Genomic DNA, 20,997 nt, shown 5'->3' with positions numbered 1-20,997 from the left:
CACACCCCTACAGGAAGGCCCTCCAAAACAGTGGCCCATTGTATTGTCGAAGGCTTTCACGGCCAGAATCACTGGGGTGCTGTGTGGTTTCTGGGCTGTATGGCCGTGTTCTAGCAGCATTCTCTCCACAGATGCAGGCGAAACGTCAGGAGAGAATGCTGCTAGAACACGGCCATACAGCCCAGAAACCACACAGCACCACAGTGGCCCATTACTGGGTATGCTCTTACCTGAACTGGCCCAGAACAAACTCTCCTGAGGGAAGGTAAACGAAGGAAACAGCCATCCAGGGAGTGCAATTGATGCATTGGGGTGTGTCGTGTCCCAACACCCTTCTCTCTATGTCAGTGATGGCGAATTTTTTCGAGACCGAGTGCCCAAATTGCAACTCAAAACCCGCTTGTTTATCGCAAAGTGCCAATACAGCAATTTAACCTGAATACTGAGGTTTTAGTTTAGAAAAAAATAGCTGGCTCTGAGGTGTGCGTTACACGGGAGTAAGCTTCGTGGTTCTGCTTTGAAGCATCTGTGCAACTCTTCCAATGGGTGAATCACGAGGAGGGTTTACTCAGAAGCAAGCCCCATTGCCCGCAACTGAGCTTGCTCCCAGGTAAAGAATCGCGCTTTAATTCTTTCCATGAAAATCAGTGGGGTTTAGCAGCGCTTATCCGGGTCATCTACACTGCTTCCCCAAAACTAGGACTTAGGTTTAATGCTAATAATCGAGCCCAGCAGCCCAGGCCAGCCTAGATGTGTGGGGGTGGGGTTGGGGGCGACTCTGCATGTGCCCACAGAGAGGGCTCTGAGTGCCACCTCTGGCACCCGTGCCATAGGTTCGCCACCACTGCTCTATGTGGATGCAGGTTTACCTGCCTTTATTGAGATTGAGCAGCCTTCCAGGCAGCATGTCAGGGTTTTTAGCTTAAGTTCTAATACTGTCTCACACTATAGCAGGTGTTTCAGTGGCTAATCTGCTCAGCCTAAGGAATTCCTGAAAGGTGACAGGAGCCTTTTTATTTAAAACAAAAAAACACTTTCTAAGGCACTAGTGAACTGAAGCAGGTTCAACATACAAAAAGATTCATTGAACACAAAGATGGAATCAGGAGATTTATCTGTAAATGGAAATCAGGCAGAAATATACTACATACAGTCTTAGGTTTCTGTTACAGGCTTACAGCCCCATCCAAGAGCTGGGCGCCCGACTGCGGTACCACAGCTGCAGCACTGCAGGCCTTTCAGTGGTGTGGGAAGGCTTGAAAAGTGAAAATGTCTCCTCGCCACTGAGAAGCCCCCATTGGGCTCAATAGACTTACGGCACCTTTTTTAGGTGCTGTAAATCTAAAGTCCTGGTCCCTGGCGGAAGGTGGCAAATGGCCCAGAGGAAGCTAACATTGGCTCCTCCCCCAGCCTGTCACCACTATGCCAGCAGTGGAAGGGGTGCTGGGACGCTGGTGCTGGCTTCCCACATTGCGTCCCTGTGCCAGGGAGGGCCACCGTGGCCGCACACTGGCAAGATCGCCCTTCCACACACTGCTCTCATGGGCGGATTAGTCCTTCCCTCTGGATGGACTTTTTAGACTTTGAAAACCTTTTTATTTATTTTTAATGTTTTATTCTCATATTTCTACCCCGCCCATTACCCATAGGGCTTTTGGTCTCTTAGATGTTGTAAGAGAGGTTCTTTCCCTATGATTGTAAAAACTTGTCATGAATTACTGAATTATTTGAGTTCTGCAAAGTTTCAGGGTTCCTATAGGCTGGTATCCTTTCTTTCAGTATATAGCCTATCCTTTGTTAGATACCTACTCTACAGAAATCTGTCTAATGAGGTACCTTAAGCAGAACACTAATACGCCAGACAGGGAATTCTCTTTTGATGATAATGCCCTTTCTAACCAGCTTAGGTATTCTTCTATCTTCCAGAACATATATTCCCCTCACCCTTTATTTATGGAAAGGGAAAGTCTACTATTCCACCTCAACCTTGACCAAAATAAACTTCCATTACTAATGTCTGTGTATCTTGGCTCACAGTTTACTCTGACACAAAATATACTTCAGAAGATCAGATTCACTCCCTGACTGAAATCCCCTTAGAGTATATTTTCCCCACACACAGCTAAGATCACTTGCAGAAATCCAAATCCCCTATCGTTTTTCCTCTCAGAGAGATAGCTCCTCCCTCTCCTTCTTAGTTGGTTGCTCCACCGATCAGAGCGTAGGCCAGCTTTCCCAATCAGAGTGCTCTCCTGCTGCTATGAAGATTTTTTTGTTTTGTTTTGTTTTTGGGTTGCACTTTGCCCCCAGCTGCACTTTCAAATCTTATTTACCTGAGCAGTTCATCACAGAGTGCAATTCTATTGTTGTTGTTAATTGAGTATATTTTTATGTATCTGTCCTAAAGGTCGCCCTCTTAAAAACGGTGCTACCTCGTTTCAGTTCCTTGATTTGAAATGACAGAATGGATCAAGAATGGAACCAGTGGCCCAGGAGAGAAAAGGTGTTCAACTGTGATCTCCATTCCGGCTGTCAACGTTTTAGAAAGCTGAACTTCAATGATCTAAACCTTGTCAACAGTCTCTCCTCTCCAAAAGACAACACTGCTTTTGGCACGAGGGGATCAAAGAGAGACACATTTTCTGCAATCAGTCTAGTGATCTGGAAGAGGAAATTAGCACTTGGCAGCTTCAGGTAATAGCAATGGAAATAATTTTTTTGCTCCTGGAGTCAGGGGGATACTATTATTTGCCCTTTCTTGCCCTTCAAGCTATATGGATGCACAATCAATGCCAGGTTAAGTAGCACGACAACCTGATTTTTCAGCTAAGCATCCCTTCTATGAACCTATGTTGCCAAAGCATTTATTACATGCCCATCAGTCCAGTGAGTTTGTAACCATGTTAACAAATGTTGGTTTTAATACTGTTGCTGGCCCCATGTTTCCAATCCAATTGGCACCAACTTTTAAGTCTATTAACAAAAGATACAGCAGATGAGAGAAAAGTTCATTCAGCTTATCCATCAGCAACCGCAAGGATACATTGGACAGCTCAGTCCTTCCTCGGAACAATATATTCACTTCTTAGAAAGGCTCACGTAGATTCCAAGCATTTTGCAGAAAATGTCACATTCATTTGGTGTTTTTTTTTCCTCCACCACAATCAAGACATATTGATTTTCCTTCAAATGGCATCTCGGGTTCTTTGCCGTTATATTTTACCTTCCACAGTGAGGAAGATTAGTCCTTACAGATTTCTAGAGCTCCCGAAAGCAGGAGAGCAGGAAAAGGCAATGCAACCACCTGTGAAACTCTTTAGAGAGACATAAAGACCCCACCAGTCAAAATGCACACCCTGAGTCGCTTTCACACCATCCAGCGACAGACAAAGGAGCTTATTAAAGCATTGGCACAGCTTCTGGGACTCTGCTCTTCCAGACAGACATGCACACAGTGACCCCCCAATGCATTCTGATTGGCCCAGCTGAAAATAAGTGAAATTAATTAAATTAAACTAGCTCAGGAGCATGGAGAGAGGCACCGGGTGCTCTTTCTTCTTCCCAAAGTAACCATTCATCCCAAATAAGACCAGCTGCACACGTTGCCAAATGAACTGGGAACTCAGTCAAGGCCTGTCAAAGGAGAATTTTTGCTATACAACAATGATGCACTGACAAAACTAACATTTTGCTGTGGATTACACAGGCCCAGGCTGCTGCTATCACATGTGAGAGATCAGTACAGAGCAGCTTTAAACATTTGTACCATTATCTGTTTCTGATGCCAGTGTAACATCCCCATAAAACGGGTTGGTGTTTGGGCTTGCACATATGCACTGCTCTAAATGTGCACTGAATCTTATGGTGTAGCTTGTGTTTTGTGTGTCTTGCAGTGGATATCTATCCGATACAATGGACGCTTGTCACCATATGAAAATGGTTAAAAAGTCTCAGTAAACTTTGCAGTTCCATTATCTCTAAACAAAAATTGTTTCCCAGTTTGCAGTTGAATGCTGCCAAGGTGGTGTGTAATGGTTAGTGTCAGACTTGGATCTGAGATATCCTGGTTCAAATCCCCACTCTGCCAAGAAAGCTGACTTTGGGCCAGTCACATACTGTCAGCCCAACATCCCTTAAAGGGCTGTTGTGAGGATAAAATGAAGGCGTGGAGAATTGTTTAAGCCTCTCTGAGTCATAAACACTGATCTTCCCCTTGCCTAGTTGGTCTGTCGCCTTATTTTGACTAAATATTTCAGACCAAAAAGAAAGGCTATATTATTCACACACCCTCCCCGCTACAATTCAGTTCAAACCACCTAAATTTTAACCAAAACTAATTTGGTAACAGCATGTGAATGTTCTATTCATGACAAGCTGCCAGAGATAAGAACGTGTGTTAAGCCAATTGTTTCCTTTTAATTTATTTTATTTGAATGGTTTGGATCTGAATGTTTGATGTAGCCCCTTAAAAAAGAGGAGAAATTGCAAATGAAAACTAGTAGATATGTTGTTTCCCACCCCCCACCCCCAAGATATGAAATCAGAACCTTATGCTATGGCAACAGGACATTTTCATCCAACAACAGATGGCAGGCACAATGTATCCCTTGCCTCGGTGACAAGATTCTTTTGGGAAGGAGAGAAGAGAAAAAAAGGGGAACAATAGCAACTATTTCTTGTAGGTTTGAAGGCTCTTCTCATTCCAATATAACCTTTTAGTACATGTAGATTGGCCTCATCTATTGAAATTAAGGTGGACCATGTCTACATGTCTAATATGCTGCCTGTCTTTTGCAAACACCCGTGAAATATTTCCCTGCCACAGCTCTGAGAACACAATCCATCTGCACACTCAGTCAAGGCACAGAAAAAACAGCAATAGGGTCGTATAGGCAATAGGCAAGAGATGGGGGATGAACATTGGAGACTCTGAAACAATGACATCACTTCCACTGTGACCTGGAAGTGAATTCATTGTGCTAAGTTAATGTATATTTATTATATGTATGATGAATATCACAGCAAGCTTTTTTGAAACCAATAAAAGGCGGGTTATTGTCTCAGTGGCCCAAGTTTAGGCACGTGCTATAGGGAGGAAGTCCTCATGTGCTCAGTGGTACTTGAGTTCAGGGCTGTTATATCCTCCACCTCCAGGGTTGGTTTTAGTTGGGCAAGTACCCCAGGGCAGAGCCTCCAAATAGAACAAGAGAAGGGGGTTTCTCATCGCCCAGTTTCCCCATTATGCTCTGCCATTAACCTATTCCCACTTGCCTTGTAATAGGTCTGACTCTTCCTCCGTGGCTACTCCTTGGCACGGTCTTTAAATGCTTCACCAAGGGAAGGCTAATCCGGGCCAGTCCAGAAAGCCAAAGTTAAGCTCGTCTACTCTCCACCTAAGTGACTCAGTAGATACTTCAGAATCTTGTCTGACTGTTCACCTACCTAATCTCTTTCTATGGAACAGTATTTTAAAGCTTTTTCATAAGAGCACAGGGGCGTAACGAGGCAGCCCTGGGCAAACTGTAGCCCTGGGCAAAACCTGAGTTGAATGCCCCCCCCATGGGCGGCCACTCCACCACGACCAAAACATTTTTGCACCAGGACATTGGTCCCTGCAAGGGGCACATTTTTGGATGTATCGGCACCACAATTTCAGGGTATCATCTGGAAACTGTCCTTATGGTACCCCCAAAGTTTGGTGCGGTTTGGATTAGGGGGTCCAAAGTTATGTACCCTCAAGGGGGGTGCCCCATCCCCCATTCTTTGCTAAGGAGATGGGGGCTACCCTTTTGAGGGTCCATAACTTTGGACCCCCTGAACCAAACTGCACCAAACCTTGAGGGTGCCATCATGACAGTCTCCAGATGATACCCTGGGATTTTGGTGCTGATACGTCCAAGAATGCCCTCCCTGCAAGAACATCCCAAAATTTGCCCAAGAATCTTGGTGCTGCATTGAGTTTTCTGCATTGCTGTCAATGGGGGTTGCAGGCTGGGGGGGGGCACATTTCTGAAGGCACAGTCTCAAAACTTTCAGGGTCTCATCAGGAGACTTCCCTAATGATACCCCCCAGGTTTGGTGCAGTTTGGTTCAGGGGGGCCAAAGTTATGGACCCTCAAAACTGTAGCCCCCATCTCCTATTAGCTCCCATTGGAAACAATGGGGGATAGGGGCACCCCCTTTGGGAGTCCATAACTTTGGACTCCCTGAATCAAACCTCACCAAACCTGGGGGGTATCATAAGGACAGTCTCCTGATGATACACTGAAATCTTGGTGCCGCTAGTCTAAAAGCTGCGCCCCCTGCAGGCCAAAAATGGAAAACCACTAAAAATACCCAAAAACGAACCCAGCATTTTGATGCCCCCCACAAGGTGATGCCCTGGGCAGCTGCCCACCTTGCCCAATGGGCATTACACCAGTGTAAGAGCAACTGGTAAATGCAGCATAATTGGGGAGAGGGTGTTAAAAAATTCCACCTCTCCAGGAAGAGCACACAAAGGATGGTGTCACAAAACGTGGGAAAAACCAGAACAGCAAGGGATAAAGCGAAATGGAATGAAACATCTTCTGAAATATATTGGCACAAGATCCACATTTTTGACTGTTTTCACTCAGCTGGTATTGAAAACGAGATTTCATTCTAACAACTTACAACTTGCAGGGTCAACTCTAAGGTAAATGATCCCCCAGGCAAGGATGCATCCGTTCAACTTCCGAACATCATTTTTATTGCCTTCATACCCTACATCATTACTTTAATGCACAATTTGCATGCATGATATCTATATCAGACGATAGAGCCCTTCAGGGATGAGGCGGTCTATGAAATCCAATAAATAAATAAAGCGTGGCCACGCCTGAGACGCAGCCGCCATTGTGGGAGGGAAAAGGGCCCGGCGAGGGGTTCAGGGCCTGTTCTGCGCATGTGCGGCTGATCCGCGCATGCGCATAGGGTCAGGTGGTTCCAGTCCGTTCTGCGCATGCGGAGAGGGCCGAAGACAATTGGAGACGTACTCGTTGTCAGAGTAGGCTGGAGGCAGAGCCTATAAAAGCCCTGCCTTGTGGTCCCAGGCCCACTCCGCTTCCAGACGGCGAGGGATTTTCCCACCCACCCGATCCCTGTATTTTGAAATGTTTATTGTTATTCTTATTGTCATAGCCGTTTGTGGCTTGCGCATGTGTGGTCATCCGCTGGCAAGGGGAGCTGGTGTAGCTCCCCTGTTTTTACACCTCCTTAAGAGGCAGGGGTGGAGCAAGCCCATGGTTGGAACGTCCCGCAGGGGGCTAAGGAGCTTGCACCCCTAGCGGGGGATGGAGAAGGGGCCCCAGTCATGGGCACTTCGCCGGTCTGGAATGTCTCACTCCAACCTTCCGCTTGCTTACATTCCTCCAGCAGGCGGGCTGGAGGAATCGGTTATCTTCTGGGGGACAGCACTCGGGCTGCCCAGATGCTTGGATCACCTCCCATGCTGCGCCAATTTGTTTTCCTGTGCTTTCTGTTAATAAACTCTATGGCTATGGCCAGTTTTTATTACCCACACTATATATATTGTCTGGCGTATTATTCTTTGAATTTAGGTTACCAAGCCGGAAGGGCACACCTCTACCCGCAAAATAAATTTCCACACCCATACCTATATTCATGCCATGTATCAACAATAAAAAACAAATCTGTTTCCACAAAACTTATTAAAGCTTTTTAATTTTAGAAGGAGCTGAATTGTAATAGCTCCACAAAACTTGAGCTGACCATTTATATTGAGTGGGAGCAATACTGAGAAAAGTTCCTGTGAGTGACTGCCATAGGATGTTGAATGGATAGTTGAGTACAGCCAAGATGGTTTGTCTACCAAGGAAGTCATCTGGGTCACCAGTCTCTTAATCCAGCCTAGATAACAAGGGTTCTACCAAGATCAAAAGCATCCTCTGATTTTCAGCATCCAGAAGCTGAGTGATATTTCCACTAGCAGATTTAGAAACAATCAACTCACATGGAAATTTTTTTAATTGCCTGGGAGTGGTTCTCTAATAGTTCCTGACATTGTTCTTTACCGCTGATATACCATCTCTCCTGGCACATATTGGGAACTACACCCAAGTATGACCAATGACCTATGTCTAAATCCCACATGATAAAAAAGGAAGGCCAAAAAATAACATTGGTGTACAAAAAGAGGACAGTTTCACAATGGCCATTTGTGCACATGTGGTTTCCTTCGCTTTGAATGGGCATTCTCTTCGGGTTTGATTCTTGCTGATGTACATTCTTCCCCCTCTTCAGCTATCACCTTGCATCAGATCAGAGAAAGTATTTCAAATATGTTATCCTGTTGTTATTACAACAATCCTAGCTCGGTATCAGCTCTGCATTACAGACAGGCCTCATGAAATACTGACTTGCCTAAAACTACCTAGCTCAGGGGTCTGCAACCTGCGGGCTCTCCAGATGTTCATGGACTACAAATTCCATTAGCCCCTGCCAGCATGGCCAATTTGCCATGCTGGCAGGGGTTGATGGGAATTGTAGTCCATGAACATCTGGAGAGCCGCAGGTTGCAGACCCCTGACCTAGCTAGTTCATGGTGGAGGTAAGATCTTAAGCACAGAACTCCTGATTTGTCCCTACTCCAGTCCACCCCACTGAAATAGGACAGCACTGTTAGTTACTCTGCTACACCAGGTAGAGACACCATTATATGAAATCTGAACACGTTAGCTGCTTTATTGTGACACTGCATTAGAGCATTGAACTAATACCCTGATATTGTTTCAAAAGCACTTTTCCCATATTAACTGTCTTCTGTGATCTGGGCATCCCTTTTCACACTGCTGCAGGCCTTATTCATATAATGACAACTGAGGAGGTAAACCACAGCTGGCTTCCTACTCAAAGTGTAGCAACTGAACGGCTTTGCAAAGAAATAGCCTCATTACATATCTGCAATTTACTATTCTTTGGAAAAACACTACAATATCAACAGCGCAGAAGATATGCTGTGTGTATCTTGCAATCTTATCATGAAGTATCCACCATGAAAGTTCATTTTACCTCACAAGCTTTGAGCAGCCTCAAAAATCATATCCACTACAAACCTGAAAGCACTGAATCTTAGGGATATTTAATTTTCGTACGCCTATTAAAACAAGGACCTGTTATAGTTAATCTACAGTCCAAGCAAGTCAGAACTGCTGTATGTTCTTCTTGCTGAGCACATCCTGTAGCCACAAATAATCCCAACACAAGCCCCCATGTGTCACTCTGAGCATTTATCCATTCAGTGAGCCTCTGGACAAGAGTCACGACTGGAATCTATTGGCACGGCGGAGGAGACATACTCTGCCCAACTATGAGACTTGTGCCCTGGAATGCAAATGACTATATTAAATTTTGTCTTCTGTGGAAGACCAAGGATGTTATAAAGAGTTCCCATGGTTCCAGTGGCAGGGTAGAAAGTTTGTTTTCTAACAGTGCCAACAGCTGCAATTGCTAAAAAGCAAAAGATTCTACAGCCACCGGGCCTTTATTATATCTGGATGCATCACTTATTTCTCTCTTTGGTTTCTAAAACATACCCCGTTCCAAAGCAAATACATAGCAGTTCATTCATCCCACTGTCCTGCAAGCATACCAGACAGTGACAGTGTGCTCTGTGGGGATATAAATACACCATAGTCAAAGGAGGCTAGTCTCTTGGCTACTATCCCTTCCAGCCACTTCAATTGCCTCATTGATCTTATTCAAGTGCTGGGGCAGCACAGTTCTGACAGTGTTGAAGGGAGCTATTTCTGCAGACTTCAGAGAGGAATATTGCTGCTCTAACTCTTTGACAGTTATCAGCATCCTCCTTTTAAGCTGTTACTTTGGCCTCTAAGCCAGCTGGCTTCGTCAGTAAGACAAACTTGGCACCCCTTAAGGCATCAAAGCCTGTGTGAGTTTAGTAAGGTATGATTTATAACTCTTTTTTTATTGTACAGTATGTGCAGAAGCCAGAAGTGTGTAATTCCCCTCTTGGAAAGCAAGAATTCAATCACGCTTTCCAAGCAATAACCCACATGAGGCAACTGCCCCGCTGTACTCCTGGGAGTGGAAATATGTTTTGGCAACACTCGCTTTCCTTTTGGGGCCGACAGTTCTGGAGGGCTTTCAGCGTATTCCATGACTGGCTGCCATGAAACAGCACAGCAGGAAAAGTATGTATTTATATTCTGTCCTACCCTCGTCAGACTCAGAACTGGTTCCAGTGTGAAATCAAACCTCGTCTCTCCCGAGCCTGATAAGAGAAATGCTCATCCATCAACCTTTCCCTGTCAGACTGGCACAAGCAATTTGTGTCTCCTTCCTCTGTTGCCTGATGGACAACGGCAGGAATCAAAAGGGCAACAACTATTTTTAAAGGTCCCTGAGGTGCCCACTATGGAAAAATCCAGAGCTGCCTGTCAGGACCACAAGATTCCTCACTGTTTTGTTTAATCCAAAATATACATTTTGCATCTCACCACAGGTGAAAACTCTCCTCGTGTCAGAACACTGAATCGAAGTGTAAGGAGGAAACGTGAGACACACATCCTGTTTCCTCTGCTTCTCTGGAAGTCCCACCAGAAAGGAAGCACCATGCATTTGTGGGATGTTGGTGTTTCTGAACTATGTATGCACACATCAAACGGATAATCACCAATGTGCAAGGTTATTCCAATACAAGCAGCCTGCTCCCGTAAGAGGCGGTTCTTCTTTACATGTTCACAGCCTTGTATATATATTACCCTTGTCAGTCTGTGTCAGGAAGTTTGGGGCGATGGCACCACACGAAATGGAACAACCTAGCAGAGCACTGCATTTATCTCTGTCCATATGTGAGATTTAATTCAGTTAATTTAATACAGTGCCTTACTTCATAGTAGAAATAGCAAAAGTAACAGTTGTACATAGATATAGGAAATCAAAATTCCCTTCACTACAAACTAATTTGGTACTTGGATAAATAAAGGCCTATAGATCTCCCTGCCACACCAAATCTCTGATCTAACACCTACATCCCACCTGTATCGCCTTTCTTTTCAGTTTCTACCCAAAACTCTCCACAAGTCAATTCACCTGTAGCTGGAGGTAATTGTTCCCAAAGCAACCAGGGACATCTTTCTTGCTTTTGCATGAAGAACTCATTCTACAATGGAGAAACACAACTGTGGTTTCCACTTTCTGACACTTTAGATTACAAATAAAAGCAAGAAGATAGATAGATCGCATTTTCTATTTATGCAGTGTATTTATGACATCTTGAGAGAAATGTAATGTTTCTTGGACTACACTGATAACAGATGGTAATACAATTGGGTATCCTAGTCTTTAAAATTATCCTTGTAATTTAAGTTGCTGATCATCAGACAGGTCAGTATAACTTTTCAGACAAATCTGGATTTGATTATTGGAGTCTCTCTCTCTCTTTACGTGGCAGTAATAGATCACTGCAAATTGTGGGGTAAATGTACCTAAAATTAAGCATTCCACTGAAATTCTCTCTAATACCCACTTGGTAAGATACAAGCTACAGCTGTGAAAACTTACTTCTCACTACAGTTTTGAATTAGGTGTTAAATTGTGACACCCTGCTGAGTCACCCTACTGCAATGCCAACACCTATTTATGTTTGAAAGGTGGCTGGGATTAATTCTTGGAATCAGAATACTCAAAATGCCTAAAATGGGGGGTTCCTAAATAAAGTTTGACAAGCCACTCCCATAAATTGCTAGAAAGAAAACAGTTTATCTTCAGCTGGTGACTGAGGACCCCTAAACGGGTCATGACCAGATCCAATAGAGGCTTTTGTTTAGAAATTGCTTAAGGGTTGGTTTTTATGGGGAACCGTTGGGGAAGAGTACAGAAAGAAAGGAAAGAGAGCACTAAAAACAGATTCCTAGCCAGCCATTACTACTCATTACTAATCTTCCCCACCTTGACCAGGATGGCCCAGGCAAGTTTGATCTCCTCCAGTCTCAGAATCTAAGCAGGGTTGGCCCTGATTAGTGTTTGGAAGGGAGCCCACCAGGAGAGTTCAGGGTTGCTATTCAGATGCAGGCCATGACAAACCACCTTTGAACATCTCTTGCTTTGAAAACCCTACGGGGTTGCCATCAGGATTTTAATAGGCTTTTAGGAATTTTAACAGGCTTTTAGGAATTTTATACAGGTTTTATGGTGCACAGTTTAGAATTGCTTTTGGGTGATTTTTATGTCTCGTGTTGCAACCCACCTTGAGGCTTTCGGGTATAGGGTGGGATAGAAATGTAAATAAATAAATAATATGCTCGCAATAGCACTTTACACACACATACACACATATGACCCCACCTTTCCTTGAAAACTCCTGGCATACACAGAGAATTCAAAGGTATTGCTGTTCTCTTGCATTTTGCTGGCTTTGGAGAACGCACAAAATAGTACATAACTCTCTCATGCTTCTGACCTCCGAAGAAGACACAAAGGAAAAGAGAAAGCCCTTCTTTACCTTCACGTGTGCCAGAAACTCTGGGGGGAGAGTCAAGGTTAGCCTCTGCCTTTACACCAGGCTTTGAAGAAAGACAGAACTGGCCAGAGAGAGTTTAACCGATTAGGAAATATCCCTTGAGAGGTTACAAATCCACAACAGGAAAATTTTGAATTATGATGTCATGGATTCTGCGTTTGCTAGGACAATATTTTGATTCCTCAAGGCCGAGACCATACACAACCTGGAATATAGAATCAGTCACTCAGGAATAGATATAACTGTAGAATCCTACAAAACAAAGCACCGCAGTTTGTTTTTAAATCACAATCCAAATGATTAAAATTGCTATTTTTTGGTGGGGGGTTTTTTTTGATGAAATTTTCAAATATTGTTTCAGCTACTTCCACACAAGTGAACTTTCTTATTCCCATCCATAATGGTCTACAAAAATTATTTTAAGCTTCATTCTTGCCTTGGGATTTCTCACCAAAAACAGTCATATTTTTAGGAAGATTTGGGTCATACTGAGTGGGTGTTTTCAATGAGAAGAAAAGTGACAGTTCTATCTTACAAATTTGGATTAATCAAAAGCCATGATTAGAAAAGGATAAAAATGACCTCCTTATCAAGGATCATCACAATCACAGAAGTTTACTACTTCCTCCTTCCTATGTATAAATAATTTCCTGATAGACAGGATTAAACTGTCATAATTAAGATAATCTGAAGTCATCTATCATTAAAAAGAAACTGAATAAAGAGAATAAATTAGTTCACATCAAGCAACAATGACATGTAGGATCATTACAGAGGAAGTTAGTTATAGGCTACGACACATGATGTGTTCCTTGTGATGTTTGTAAAGAGGTGGAAGATGTCTACACACACTTATTAACCTGAAAGGAAGACTAGAGGGTGTTTTCTTTCTAAATTTGCTATCATGAATTTGCATATAGATAAGTATAGTAACAGAGGTAACACAGTTACGTACACTAACTTAAAAAAACTCTATGTATTACCTTTTTTTAGAAGGACCATTTTTTTGAGTAAACACAGCAGTATTACCTAATATATGAATATAAGTGCTACTACTGTTGCATATTCCTTCTGGTTCTGTCTGGTTCAGCAGTAGCGTAGTGGTTAAGAGCAGGTGTACTCTAATCGGGCGGAACCAGGTTTGATTCCCTGCTCTGCTGCCTCAGCTATGGAGGCTTATCTGGGGAATTCAGATTACCCTGTGCGCTCCCACACACACCAGCTGGGTGGCCTAGGGCTAGTCACAGTTCTTTGGAGCTCTCAGCCCCACCTACCTCACAGGGTGTTTGTTGTGGGGGGGGGAAGGGAAAGGAGTTTGTAAGCCCCTTTGAGTCTCCTACAGGAGAGAAAGGGGGGATATAAATACAACTACTTCTTCCTCCTCCTCCTCTTCTAATATATAAGTAAATTTATAAAATCCTATTTTGGATTTTAATTTAGTATGGAGTTAAAATGACTAAACTGAGGCTATTGTACTTTAATCACATAAGAAGACAAAGGGTCTTCGAACTAGCGAACTAGCAAAGATAGTGGTAGACAAGGAAGAAGTTCTGGCAGCCACTGATAAACTAAATGTTACCAAATCCCCTGGCCCAGATTGCATTCACCCAAGAGTTCTTAAAGAGCTCAAGCATGAAATTGCTGATCTTCTCACTTTAATATGCAACTTATCCCTGAAATCAGGCTCCATCCCTGAAGACTGGAAGATGGCCAATGTCACACCAATCTTTAAGAAAGGATCTAGGGGGGACCCGGGAAATTACAGGCCAGTCAGTTTGACATCTGTTCCTGGTAAGTTAGTAGAATCTATCATTAAGGATAAAATTATAAAACATGTAGAAAAGCAAGACCTGCTAAGAAAGAGTCAGCATGGCTTTTGCAGAGGCAAATCCTGTCTTACAAACTTACTAGAGTTCTTTGAGGGTGTAAACAGGCATGTGGACAGGGGTGAACCGGTGGACATTGTCTACTTGGATTTCCAAAAGGCTTTTGACAAAGTTCCTCACCAGAGACTGTTGAGAAAACTCAGCAATGAAGGAATAAGAGGGGAAGTCCTCCTATGGATTAAAAACTGGTTGAGAAACAGGAAACAAAGAGTGGGTGTAAATGGGAAGTTCTCACATGTCGGGAGTGGTGTCCCCCAAGGATCCGTTTTGGGACCAGTGGTCTTTAACCTATTCATAAATGACCTGGAAGTAGGGGTGGGTAGCGTGGTGGCTAAGTTTGCAGATGATACCAAATTATGTAGGGTGGTGAGAACCACAAAGGATTGCGAAGAGCTCCAAGCAGACCTTGATAAATTAGGTGAGTGGGCTCAGAAATGGCAAATGCAGTTCAATGTAGCAAAATGTAAAGTGATGCACATAGGGGCAAAAAATCCAAACTTCACATACACGCTACAGGGGTCAGTGCTATCAGTCACAGACCAGGAAAGGGATTTAGGCATCTTAGTTGATAGTTCCATGGGAATGTCAACTCAATGCATGGCAGCTGTAAAAAAGGCAAACTCTATGCTGGGGATCATTAGAAAAGGAATTGATAATAAAACTGCAAAGATTGTCATGCCCTTATATAAAGCAGTGGTGCGACCACACTTGGAGTACTGTGTCCAGTTCTGGTCGCCGCATCTCAAAAAGGATATTGAGGAGATAGAAAAAGTGCAGAGAAGGGCAACAAGGATGATTGAGGGACTGGAGCACCTTCCCTATGAGGAGAGGCTGCAGCGTTTGGGACTCTTTAGTTTGGAGAGGAGGCGGCTGAGGGGGGATATGATTGAAGTCTACAAAATTATGCATGGGGTAGAAAATGTTGACAGAGAGAAATTTTTCTCTCTTTCTCACAATACTAGAACCAGGGGGCATTCATTGAAAATGCTGGGGGGAAGAATTAGGACTAATAAAAGGAAACACTTCTTCACGCAACGTGTGATTGGTGTTTGGAATATGTTGCCACAGGAGGTGGTGATGGCCACTAACCTGGATAGCTTTAAAAGGGGCTTGGACAGATTTATGGAGGAGAAGTCGATTTATGGCTACCAATCTTGATCCTCCTTGATCTGAGATTGCAAATGCCTTAACAGACCAGGTGATCGGGAGCAACAGCCGCAGAAGGCCATTGCGTTCACATCCTACATGTGAGCTCCCAAAGGCACCTGGTGGGCCACTGCGAGTAGCAGAGAGCTGGACTAGATGGACTTTGGTCTGATCCAGCTGGCTTGTTCTTATGTTCTTACGTTCTTATGGTCACTGGAAAAGGCAATAATGCTTGGAAGCTTGAAGGAGCAGGGAACGAGGAAGACCCACCATGAGCTGGATTGACTCTATCAAGGAAGCCACAGCCCTCAGCCTGCAAGACCGAAACAAGGCTGTTAATAACAAGACATTTTGGAGGTCATTAATGTATAGAGTTGCCATAAGGTGGAAGCAGCTTGATTGCATTTAAAACACACAGTGCGATCAAGGTGTCTCCCCTGCCAGGTAAGTACATTACATTTTAGTCTGATTTTCCTCTAGAAGTTCAGGGTTGTGTACATAACTCGCTGTTCCCCATTTTATCTCCACAACAGCCCTGTGAGGTAGATTAGCTGAGAAACAGGGACTTGTCCCATTAGCTTCTTTGCAGAATGCAGTTTTGAACCCAAGTCATAGTCTGATACTCTGACCACTACACTACGCTGTCAGTAAGCTACAGCTGGTCTAGTTAGCTGACCAAGCAGGACAGGGCCAATTTACTCAGCCACAAAGGCATCTGTGCTATCTCTTCCCAGAGTCTCTGGGGAACAAGCGCAGAACTTCAGCATAGTAACAAAGTATTGCTGGTGAAAAATGACTTGGAATGTATGGTACTTCTGGTTTTATGCCTAATAGAGGTTTTTGGATTGGATTGGTTAAAAATGAACTACATGGAAGCTAAGATGACTATCAGCATGAATGTCAACTATATAAGAATAATCCCATATTTTATTACCAGTTTGTTCATTTTTTGAGATATTTAATTACGAAAGAATCTCTTACTCAGAATCTTAAAAAAATAGGTGTATTTGTATGTGTGGGTGGTCGGGTGGAATTTGGAGGCTTAAGTACTCCAAACATAAAATTAGTCTGGAAACGACTTGGTCAAACATTGATTTCCAACTGAAATATAACCACAGGAGTTTTAAATTGTTCCTTAGAATAAAAACTATAAATTTGTTTCCAGCTGGTACAATTGTTAAATGAAAAGCTTTTGGTGTCTCTAACAACAATATGCTCCTTTCACTTGCCACATAGATAATTTATGCTGTTGCTAGTAAATCTATCCAAAAATACTGCAATTTTTTTGAAGCATAAGATTTTCAGTGACAGTAATTTGCCATATGGAAGAATAATAGCAGGCAAAATTTAAAAAATCATTGGCATGTGCGCAGATTACAAAAAAAAGTAGTAGAAACCTTTTTGCTGTTACCGAAAAGATTCATCAGATGTTTTTTGTATTTAACAATGTCAACAGCTTGTCTCTCTTCTCGTTTGCATGAAACTTCTACAATTGCTAGGTGTGAATCTTTGCACCTTCCAACTTTGAAGTACTGAATGAGTAAAAAGCACTCTCAGTAATACAATAATACAACCAGGTGATGGAGTTAATTATCTAGCTATATGTTAATTTGCATTTTCTCTATAACATCAAAGAGTGGCAATTGGTGCTCTTCAGAGCAGCTGTACATATATATACTTTTTAAAATGATATAATTTGCATACTGTTTTGACTATAATTCCTCATCAATTTCTCTCCAAACAAATGTTTGAATAATTAAAACGAATGAATTTGCTTTTAACCAGGAACGCTCAAATAAAGAAACAAAGGGACCACGTATATTGTATTCTGTGCAGTTCCTCCACCCAACTATATTCCAAACATATACATTTACATCCCTTTTTACTACAAAATCTGTGTCCGCAAGATGGCTCATTCAACCATGATAAATACAAACAGAATAATCACACATACACACACCCTTACAAAACAATAGTGATTGTCAATAAATTCAGGATTTGGAGAAATTTGAAAGTCAAATTCCATGTTATTTTGTTTTAAACTTTCTGAAGGCCAACAGTGAGATATCAGTGTAGGCTTACGCTTGGGAAGAGCTTTCCACAAATGGTAGAACTCCCCAAAACGTGTGCTTCCAGGAAGCCCTATAGTCTTATGTTGTCTATTGAAATATACTGAGAAAATGTGATTTTTGGGATGCAAGTGAGCTTTAGATGCCACTGTGTAGGCTTATGCAAAGCAGCTCCATGAGATAAATATATCTCTTTGGGGGTTTTATGCACCTCATTTGGGGGTTTACTGTAAGAATAGTATATAGTTTTTGTAAATTTAGATTTGTAATTTACCTGACACATAGGTCCTTTATGAAAATTAAGAGCGTTCCAGAATATTGAAGGAGATTCTCTAAGAGAGACACATATCCTCTACGAAAATTTGAGACTTCAAGAGGTTTGAAGGAGATTGTCTGATTTGCTTCACCAAGAGATCATCATTATCTTCCTGACACACCAACCCCTAAGAAAGACTTATTGAACTGGGAATGTAATCGGTTTTCTTGTTGGGGTACAGACTTTGTGTTGATGGACTTTTACCTGAATACCTTTACGCTGATATTTGCAACACAAGTCCTAACGATTCTTTTATTATATTCTCCAGGTGAGCAGATTAATTTTCATGAAGCAACATTACTTTGGACAGAACCATACATTAGAAAGATTATTGGACTGCTCTTGAAAATGGCAATCTTGTGTGGATTTCCCTCCCTTTCCCTGTGTAACATGTAGTATTCCCATTGTGAGTCATTACCTTGAACATTTCCCATTCTACAGTGTGGGGGTGGGGAACTGCAATGATAAATTCAGGACACAAATTATGTTGAGTTTGATATTTTAAACAGGAGACAGCACCTGAGAAGGGGCAGACCTGTCATTTTTTGGCAGCAGAATACTTTTTTTTTTTGCATTTTTAGCATGGAGGACAGTAATGTTTCAGTTCACACCCAAAAACCAGCATACCTAGTTTCTTAAGACTCGGGATCGAGTTGGAAATACCTTGCTGCATAACTCACACTACACAGCTTTCTTTTTCCAGAACCTAGGCATGCCCAAGCCAAGCTTTCATTGCTGATATTACATGAAGTATCAAAGCATTAAATTGCATACCAATGTATTATCGAAGGCTTTCACGGCTGGAATCACTGGGGATTCTCTGAAGACGCCAGCCACAGATGCAGGGGAAACGTCAGGAGAGAATGCTGCTAGAACACGGCCATGCAGCCCGGAAACCACACAGCACCCCAAAATGCATATCATTTGTGTTTCCTGTTTTCCCAGAAGTCCAAACCTTAGAAGGCTGTCACAGATAGTTTTAGAACATAAGCAGAATCCTAATGGATTACCCTAAAGCAGGGGTTTCCAACCTACGGCCCTCCATCTCAGGCTCAACCTCCAAATCTCTAAGTATTTCCCCCACCTAGAGCTAACATCTCTAGATATAACCAAGTTTTAGCAGTGGTCAGCCAGATGCCCTCGAGAGCACGCAAACCTTTTCTTATTAATACCCAGTGCCATGTTAATGAAGATACATTATTCCAAATATGGAGGTTCTATTTTTGGCTATCTTGATTTAGACCTAAATTTGGTGGACTTGTCCGTTTGCAAAATCTCTCTTTTTGAATAGGAATACTTGTCCAAGCCAAATTCTTACAGTTTAACAACATCTTCCTTAGACATAAACTATGACTGCTTGAGCCCAGGCATGATTGCCAACATGGTTTTTTTTAAATTTATATGCATGAAAGAAGACTGAGATAAAGGAATTGGAAGAAAAGGTGGAATGGGGCTTCCTTCGTGACTCGAAGGTACAGGATACATGGCACAAGAGAAATAAAAGAGGGCGGAACCGAAGGAAGATTAATTGAGCCGGAAAAAAATAGGAAATGAAGAAAGAAAAGCCACGAAGGTATGGTATTAATTTACCAAAGCAAGCTAAATTATATGATGAAGTCATACCCACATCTGAAAACACCATGCAAAATATATAGGCTTGGATCTTTGGAATGCGCACAGAAGACTGTTTTTAACCCCTGCCATTTCTTTTCCCCCCAGTAAAGACCTCCAAAATGCTGATGCTGGAAACTGTGGGACAAACGTGGACCACACACACAGTGAGGAGGTGTGGCGAGGAGCAAGAACGAGAGGCTGACGTCATGCCTGCATCAGTGAAATTTCTTGCACCACTGAGAAGAGAGAGGAGGATATCACCTGGTTCCTCTGACTGAACGGAGCTCCTCCCCTCCCCCCCTCCACCACCGCAGGCTGTTATTTTTTATTTACAGAAATTCTGCAACCTCCATCATTGCCTATGGCAGTGATGGCGAACCTTTTTGAGACCGAGTGCCCAAACTGCAACCCAAAACCCACTTATTTATTGCAAAGTGCCAACACGGCAATTTAACCTGAATACTGAGGTTTTAGTTTAGAAAAAATGGTTGGCTCTGAGGCGTGTGTTACTCAGGAGTAAGCTTGGTGGTAGTTGTTGGCTTTGCTTTGAAGCAACCATGAAACTCTTCGAATGGGTGAATCACAACCCTAGGAGAGTTTACTCAGAAGCAAGCTACATTGCCAGCAACAGAGTTTACTCCCAGGTAAAGAATCGCGCTTTAGTTCTTTGCATGAAAATCAGTGGGGTTTAACAGCGCTTAGCAGGGTTACCTATACTGCTTCCCCAAAACTAGGTCTCAGGTTTAATGCTAATAATTTATTTATTTATTTTATTTTTATTTATTTATTCGATTTGGTAAACCGCCCTACCCCCAAAGGGCTCAGGGCGGTGCACAACAACAACAATACAATAAAACAAATCGAATAACCCCAGTCAAAATACAAAGCCATAAAATTATAAAATTATAAAACTATAATTGAGCCCAGCGGCCCAGGCCAGCCTAGATGTGTGTGTGTGTGTGGGGGGCGATTTCCCCCCCCACATGATGAACTCTGTGCGTGCCCACAGAGAGGGCTCTGAGTGCCACCTCTGGCACCTGTGCCATAGGTTTGCCATCACTGGCCTATGGGTAGGATAAACTGTGGAGAAAGGAGAAGGATGGGAAAGAACGTTATCATGTACATCTACAAACATGTGATCAAAAGGAGCCAACCTATACAGAATTTATTCAGTATTTTTATGAGCACTTTGTTGGGGCTGGGAAAGTAAAGGAGATGCCAGTTTCTGGTTTCTTTATGAACAAATGGTTATATACTAATATTTTTTTGGGAGGGAAAGATGTCAATGTTTTATATTCATGAGCTTGGTAGGAACGACCAATTTCTCAATTGTCATTTTCCCACTTCAATATTTGTGTACACTGTAATGTTTTTTTTAAAAGGCAGGAACAATATTATTCAATTGGATTCTTCAGCTAACATGTAGACATATGGCATAATTGA

The 20,997-nt window shown here is 42.6% G+C and overlaps 1 long non-coding RNA gene across 1 annotated transcript; it reads left to right on the top strand.

Moving 5' to 3' along the window:
• Positions 1–2,412: 2,412 nt before the first annotated feature.
• On the top strand, positions 2,413–19,774 carry LOC125438746. The gene is made up of 3 exons (XR_007245396.1): positions 2,413–2,694; positions 19,353–19,513; positions 19,660–19,774. It is a non-coding gene; the product is annotated as an uncharacterized LOC125438746 (long non-coding RNA).
• The last annotated feature ends 1,223 nt before the right edge of the window (positions 19,775–20,997 follow it).

The sequence above is a fragment of the Sphaerodactylus townsendi genome, linkage group LG09, assembly GCF_021028975.2.
Source record: "Sphaerodactylus townsendi isolate TG3544 linkage group LG09, MPM_Stown_v2.3, whole genome shotgun sequence".
NCBI classification, from domain to species: Eukaryota; Metazoa; Chordata; class Lepidosauria; order Squamata; family Sphaerodactylidae; genus Sphaerodactylus; species Sphaerodactylus townsendi.
The sequence above is the reverse complement of the archived record's forward strand: the minus strand, read 5'-3'. Positions and strand labels throughout refer to the sequence as shown.